The sequence below is a fragment of the Heterodontus francisci genome, chromosome 13, assembly GCF_036365525.1.
Source record: "Heterodontus francisci isolate sHetFra1 chromosome 13, sHetFra1.hap1, whole genome shotgun sequence".
NCBI lineage: Eukaryota > Metazoa > Chordata > Chondrichthyes > Heterodontiformes > Heterodontidae > Heterodontus > Heterodontus francisci.
This window is the reverse complement of record NC_090383.1, coordinates 22,119,093-22,126,889: the sequence shown is the minus strand read 5'-3', so window position 1 is coordinate 22,126,889 and position 7,797 is coordinate 22,119,093. Positions and strand designations below refer to the sequence as shown.

Sequence of the window (7,797 nt, the reverse complement as noted above, 5' to 3'; positions counted from 1 at the left end):
GACCGGGTCCGGAGGGACACAGTGTTCAAATCTCTGGACAAGGGCGGGAAAAATGTACCCAACGTGGCCCTCATCCTGATGACCACCTTCTTGTGCGGCTGCATCAAGCTGTGTGTAGACCTCCAGTACGCAAACTCCAAGTGTCACTATGTGCTGAGGTTCTATCTGTCCCTGGTGTTGCGAAGGATGGGCCTGGTCACATTGCCGCGGAACGCTCCATGCAGTTGGGCCGTGCCGTACCATCTATCCTTCGTGGAGCAGTTTCTGCGGGAAAACACCTTTGACCACCGGTCCATCAGGCAGTGGTCTGCACGGAATGTCCTCAAGGCCCTACGGGAAAAGGAGACAGTGGATCCTGTCGGATGGTTCCCCGAGCAGACCGTCAAAGTCATTTGGCGGAATGCCTCATCACCAGAACTCTCAAACAAGCACCAAAACGTAGCTTGGCTGGTGGTGAGAAGGGCCCACCCCGTCAGATCCTTCATGCACACCCGAAGTCTCGCCCCCTCCGCACAATGCCCCCGCGGTGGCTGTGGTGGGGAAGAGACGGTCGCCCACCACCTCCTGGAATGTATCTTTGCAAAGCAGGTGTGGAAAGAGATGCAGTGGTTTTTGTCAAGGTTCATCCCAAGCAGCTCTGTAACACAGGAGTCTGTGCTCGACGGGCTGTTCCCAGGGACACACACCAAGATAAACATCAACTGCTGCTGGAGGACTATCAATTCAGTGAAAGACGCCCTTTGGTCTGCCTGAAACCTGCTGGTCTTCCAGCGCAAAGACTTGTCCACCACCGAATGTTGCAGACTGGCACATTCCAAGGTCCAGGACTACGTGCTGAGGGACACACTAAAGCTTGGGGCAGCTGCAGCACAGGCTCAATGGGGAAAGACCACAGTGTAAGGTCCCCCCCACCAAGCTGAACTGAGGGGCTGGATTCATGGGAAACCCCTCGAACTGTATCGGGAAAATTTTGTGTGCTGTAAATGTAAAAATGTATATGGCATGACAATGAAATGGAAGGGTTGTGAGGCAACTCATAATTGTATCGAAGGAAATGGATCATTTTTGCATTCTTTGTATTTTTTGACGATGCTGTTTTAAACTGTTTGGGAATGTAATTTTTACAGATTTTTATGAGTAAAGTATATTTTGAAAATAAAAAAAAAAATAAAATCGCCCCTTTATGGCATCCCAATAAACATGTAGTTCTTTTTTTTGGGGACATTTCACTTCCATTTGCACATTTCCATGGCTGCTGAGGGTCTTTGTTCCTGTTGAGGTCTGAAAAGGGGGATGGGTGATTTCTCTTTGGTTCTACCGGTGGGGCAGGATTCTTTGCTAATCTCCCCTTTGTTCCAGAGGACACTCCTGCTTGCAGGTATTTATGTAGACTCTACTGCACATCCCTGTGGCACTTCGACTAGATGAGGCATCACCATCATGGTTTTCTGACCCCTAGAGGTCTTTCCGTGTCTCTGCAGGTTCCTGTAAATGCTGTTAGCAACTTTGGTGGGGTGCTTCTAGTGTCTGCATTTACCTAGGAGGATGTGGGGTCTAACCTTTCACATTTTTCAGGGTTGTGGTTTCCATCTGGAATTCCTCCCCGACTTCCTTAAACCTGCCCTTTTAGTCACTTTTCCCCTTCCCGGTCTAACCTTTTGCCAGCTTTGTGCCTGCCTATCCCCTTTTGTTCTCAGCAGGGGTCCCTTACCGTTCACCAGCCCTCTGCTGGAGGGTCCTCCGAACAGTGATACTGGACTTCGGGGTGCAGGTTTCACGGTAGGTTGGGGTTTCCCCTCAACCTGGCACATGTGGCAACTCCTGCAATACTCCACCACATCTTTGTGGAGTTTAGGCCAATCAAACCGTTGTCTTATGCGGGCTCTGGTCTTTCGTATACTGGCATTACAGACACTGTCATCTCGTGGGCCCTTCTTAATATTTCTCCCTGGTTCTTCTGTGGCACCACTAACTGGTGAACTACTGTGCACTCTTTGCCCTCAGGTCTGCGAGGAGAACTCCATTTCCTCATCAATCCCTCCTTCTTTAAATAGTCACAGTCAGGGACTTCCTCTGCTTCACTTTCAGACTGGGCAGCCTTTGCTAACTCTTGCAATACATGGTCGGCTCGCTGAGCCTCACCGAGGGAAAATCCATTTAATTCATTCCCTGGGTCTCCTAACTTTCCAAAGAAAGTCCCAGACAGACAGATCTCATGGTCATCTGCCTGCAGTGTCAATGCAGTCTCCTCTGGGGGAGCTGGTTTTATCATGGCTTGACCCACTACACATTCAGGGACACTGCAGCGGTTCATCTCCCGCCACAGCCCTGTCTCTCTGACCTCCTGCGGTCCTTCTTTCACTACTGGGGGGACTACCACCTTCACCCCCACCAGATCATTAACTAGGAGCAAGTCAACCCCATCCACAGGCAAACTAGGGACATTGCCTCCGGTCACCGGTCCCGAAACTAGGTCGCACTCCAGGTGCACCCCATAAGAGTGGAAGCTCTCGTGAGTCCGCACATTTGCAATTGATGCAGTCTGGGGGACCTCAACAGTGCAGCCTCTGGAGAAGTGTAGAATCACTAACAGCACCTTCTGGATTTTCATGTTATTTTCCCATGTGTGGACTCCAGGAAGATCATCGACCTGAAACATTAACTCTGTTTCTCTCTCCAAAGACTCAGCCAGACCTGCTGAGTCTTTCAAACACTTGCTGTTTTTATTTCAGATTCCCAGCTTCTGCACTATTTTGCTGTTGTCTTCCTCCAGAAGTTGCTGCCAGTTTCAGTGGTGTAATGGCGATGAAAGCTGAACGTTTCTGTACATTCAAAGTTGGGGTTAAACTGCAAATGCCAGAATGCAGGGCTCACAATACCAGACGTCGGGCTTCTTTTCCTCACTTTTCACGAGAACCTGCACTAAAAAAAAATCACTGGGTGAGCACAAAGTGTGAGAGAATCAATGATAACCTCCCTGGACAGTCACTGAGCAGCGCAGTGCCCACAATCTGCAACATCTCCTTCCCATGGACAGAAGGTGCAGACAGATAGGCTCCGCCCACTAATCTACATAACCAGAATTGTGTGCAAAAGGTCAATGGTTATTCCTCTTATGTGGAATGTTAACAGTTTGTGGTTAGTTTATTATCTTAAAATATATTTGTATTAAATATACAAGGTCGCCCTCATCCTGATGACCACCATCGTGTGCAGCTGCATCAAGCTGTGCGTAGAGCCCCAGTACACAAACATCAAGTGTCACTACGTGCTGAGGTTCGATTTGTCCCTGGCGTTGTGAAGGATGTTTCTGGTCACATTGCTTTCCAAAATGGGGTTTGGGAAGGGAATCTGCAATTGGATCCAACTGCTCTACACAAACATCAGTAGCGCAGTCTCAATCAACGGGTGGGAATCGGAAAGTTTCCCGATCAAATCTGGAGTCAGACAGGGCTGCCCTCTGTCCCCGGTCTTGTTTGTTTGCTGTATTGAACCCTTTGCTGAGTCTATTAGGAAGGATGCGAGCATAAGAGGGGTGACAATCCCAGGCAGCGGAGGCACTCAGGTCAAAACCTCCCTGTACATGGATGTCGTCGCCGTTTTCTGCTCGGATCCGCTGTCCATGCGCAGACTGATGAGCATCTGCGACCAGTTCGAACTGGCCTCGGGAGCCAAAGTTAACCACGGCAAGAGCGAGGCCATGTTCTTTGGCAACTGGGCTGACCGATCCTTTGTCCCCTTCACCGTCAGGTCAGACTACCTGAAGGTGCTGGGGATATGGTTCGGAAGGGCCGGGGCGTGCACCAAAACATGGGAGGAGCGAGTAGCCAAGGTACAACAAAAGTTGGGCATGTGGGGGCAGCGATCTCTCTCCATTGTGGGTAAGAACCTGGTCATCAGGTGCGAGGCGCTCACGTTGTTGCTCTACGTGGCGCAGGTCTGGCCCATACCCCACTCCTGCGCCGTGGCAGTCACCCGAGCCATTTTCTGCTTCGTCTGGGGATCTAAAATGGACCAGGTCCGGAGGGACACGATGTTCAAACCTCTGGACAAGGGCGGGAAAAATGTACCCAACGCGGCCCTCATCCTGATGACCACCTTCGTGTGCGGCTGCATCAAGCTGTGTGTAGATCCCCAGTACGTAAACTCCAAGTGTCACTACGTGCTGAGGTTCTATCTGTCCCCGGTGTTGCGAAGGATGGGGATGGTCACATTGCCGCGCAACGCTCCGTGCAGTTGGGCGGTGCCGTACCACCTATCCTTCGTGGAGCAGTTTCTGCGGGAAAACACCTTTGACCACCGGTCCATCAGGCAGTGGTCTGCACGGAATGTCCTCAAGGCCCTACGGGTAAAGGAAACGGTGGATCCTGTCGGATGGTTCCCCGAGCAGACCGTCAAAGTCATTTGGCGGAATGCCTCATCACCAGAACTTTCAAACAAGCACCAAGACGTAGCTTGGCTGGTGGTGAGAAGGGCCCTCCCCGTCAGATCCTTCATGCACACCCGAAGTCTCGCCCCCTCCGCACAGTGCCCCCGCGTTGGCTGTGGTGGGGAAGAGACGGTCGCCCACCTCCTCCTGGAATGTGCCTTTGCAAAGCAGGTGTGGAAAGAGATGCAGTGGTTTTTGTCAAGGTTCATCCCAAGCAGCTCTGTAACACAGGAGTCTGTGCTCTACGGGCTGTTCCCAGGGACGCACACCGAGACAAACATCAACTGCTGCTGGAGGACTATCAATTCGGTGAAAGACGCCCTTTGGTCTGCCCGAAACTTGCTGGTCTTCCAGCGCAAAGAGTTGTCCACCACCGAATGTTGCAGACTGGCACATTCCAAGGTCCAGGACTACGTGCTGAGGGACGCACTAAAGCTTGGGGCAGCCGCAGCAAAGGCTCAATGGGGAAAGACCACAGTGTAAGGTTCCCCCACCAAGCTGGACTGAGGGGCTGGATCAATGGGAAACCCCTCGAACTGTATCGTTAATATTCTCAATTGCTGTAAATGTAAAACTGTAATTGACATGACAATTGTGAAACGGAAGGGTTGGGAAGAAACTCATGACAGTATTGAAGGAAACTGATCTCCTTTGCAATGTTTGTATTTTTTGGTGCTGTTTGGAAACTGTTTGGCAATGTAATTTTTACAGATTTTTATGAATAAAGTATATTTTGGAAATAAAAAAAAAGTTTCTGGTCACATTGCCGCGGAACGCTCCATCCACTTGGACCGTGCCATACCACCTATCATTCGTGGAAAGGTTTCTGTGGAAAAACACCTTTGACCACCAATCCATCAGGCAGTGGTCTACATGGAATGTCCTCAAGGCCCTATGGGAAAAGGAGATGGTGGATCCTGTCAGATGGTTCCCCAAGCCGACTGCCAAAGTCATTTGGCAGAATGCCTCATCACCAGAACTTTCAAACAAGCACCAAGACGTAGCTTGCTGGTGGTGAAAAGGGCCCTCCCCGTGACATCCTTCCTGCACGCCCGGAGTCTCACCCCCTCTGCACGCTGCCCTCGAGGTGGCTGTGGTGGGGAAGAGACTGTTGCCCACCTCCTTCTGGAATGTGTCTTTGCAAAGCAGGTGTGGAAAGAGATGCAGTGGTTTTTGTCGAGGTTCATCCCAAGCAGCTCTGTAACACAGGAGCCTGTGCTCTTTGGGCTGTTCCCAGGGATGCACACCGAGACAAACATCAACTCCTGCTGGAGGACTATCAATTCGGTGAAAGACACCCTTTGGTCTACCCGAAACCTGCTGGTCTTCCGGCGCAAAGAGTTGTCCACGACCGAGTGTTGCAGACTGGCACATTCCAAGGTTCAGGACTATGTGCTGAGGGACGCACTAAAGCTAGGGGCAGCCGCAGCAAAGGCTCAATGGGGAAAGACCATTGTGTAAGGTCCCCTCGCCATAGTGAACTGAGGGGCTGGACCCATGGGAAACCCCTTGGGCTGTATACACCAAATATGGGTCTGCTGTAAAATGTACATGGCATGTAAAATGGAATGGAAGGTTTGTGAGGCAACTCACTCCTGTATTGAAGAAAACTGATTTCCTTTGCACTTGATGGAATGTTAACTTGGTGCTGTTTTGAACCGTGTTGTAAAGTATTTTTTATGAATAAAGTATATTTTTGAGGAAAAAACTTTCGCCTTTTACTCAAGATTTCCGTGGAGAAGATCACTCAGACTTTTAAATAATTTTTTGTGGCCCTGCTTTTAGTGGGGTTTCTATTTGAATCAATGACACTTGTATTCTTGTGATTAATTATGTACCTTCGACCTTCATTGTATGGTTTTTCGATAAGTGAAAGTCCTGTAGTGAGAGTTGCTGGTCTACTCCTTTAGAGGCTCCACATGTGCTTCCATCACCCTGAGCGGAGAGTTCTTTACATGTGTTGTGATGGTCGAATGGCCTTATCCATTTCCTCAGCCATGATATTAAAGCCTCAAGAACAGCGATTGCTCTGGCAAAATCCTCAGTCATTTCTTTTTCCAAAAAAAAGTTGTTCATGCAATTTATAAAAGTATGTTGCATAATAGTTCAAAGTTGACTACATAAAGTACAATACTGATCAATTACTTTCAATACATTAAGTGCCTTACTACACAGAAACAGCAGGTGGACTTTGACCTTTGTGAGGTACCCCAAGGTTGAAATGCATTGCGTAGTGGCCTTAACACTGTGCACGTTAATAGAGGCAATTGTTAATCCCACTGAAACTATGTATAGTTTACCAGTCCAATTGTATATGCTATACCCAGTCCTTGGGTAGGTTCCTGCATACCATACTGTTCACGAATGGTTCAACCAAACCCATCCTGGTCACTCATGGGGGGCTGTTACACCAGGGTCATATTGGCGAGCAATTGTGTAAACAGGGAGATTTGGACTGTCCTCTGTTGGTACTGTCCTGTCCCTCAGTTCCTTTTCTGGAACTTTGCTGCTCCTGGTTTTCCGGAGCTGGGGAGTGATGGGCAGGATGCCGCTCCCGGTGTACCGAAGCTGAGGTGGCCTTTCTGCGTCCCTGTCAGCTTTTGGCATTTTGCCATTTGTTTTGAAGATGATATCAGTTTGTTTTGTCCTGTTCTCCGTTATCTGACGAGCTGCAGCTGCTGTTGTCATCTGGGACAGGAATGGACTTTCGCCATTCAGTTCAGAATTGGCAGCTGCTTTCACATTATTTTGTGGTTTCCTTTTCCTGGCTTTCCTCTTCACCACCTGCCAGTTTCCCATTTGTTCCTCTGCTGCCTCTTCATCTTCCATGGACTCTGTCTGATCCGGTGGAGGCTCAGGACTGAGTGTTGGTTTTGGCAGTTTGCTGCAGACCCTTTTCCTTCTCCTGGTCCTCCATTCTCAGGGTTTCTTCACCAGGGTTCTTGGTGGTGGGAGGGTTGTTGGTCTCCTTTACAACAGCCATATTCGCTGTTCTCTCCTCCTGTACCGCCTTGATGCATGCTCATGTGCATAGCTGAGGTTGCACTGTGGGCAGGCCTTTTACAGATGGCCAGCCTCACCACACAGGTTGCAGCTTTTACTCTGTCTGCAGTTCTTTGTCTGGTGGCCTTCCTGCTTGCAGGTGTGACAAATTCTGGGCTCCCCTGGATAGATCAAGTAGCCTCAACTTCCTCCGATGGCGAAGCTGCAAAGAGGGTGGAGGATGACTCCTTTAGCATCCAATTTCAATATCACCTTTACCTGCTGCTTACTAGACCAGATGCCAAACAGGTCGTTGACTTCACTGCTGTTTATAGCCATTGGCAAGTGTGTTCACTTGAGACAATGATTCATGCAGAATAGATCTG

At 49.5% G+C, this 7,797-nt stretch overlaps 1 pseudogene; it reads left to right on the top strand.

The window, feature by feature from the left end:
* The first annotated feature begins 6,092 nt into the window (after nt 1-6,092).
* On the top strand, nt 6,093-6,221 carry LOC137376811 (U5 spliceosomal RNA; annotated as a pseudogene).
* Nucleotides 6,222-7,797: the final 1,576 nt, after the last annotated feature.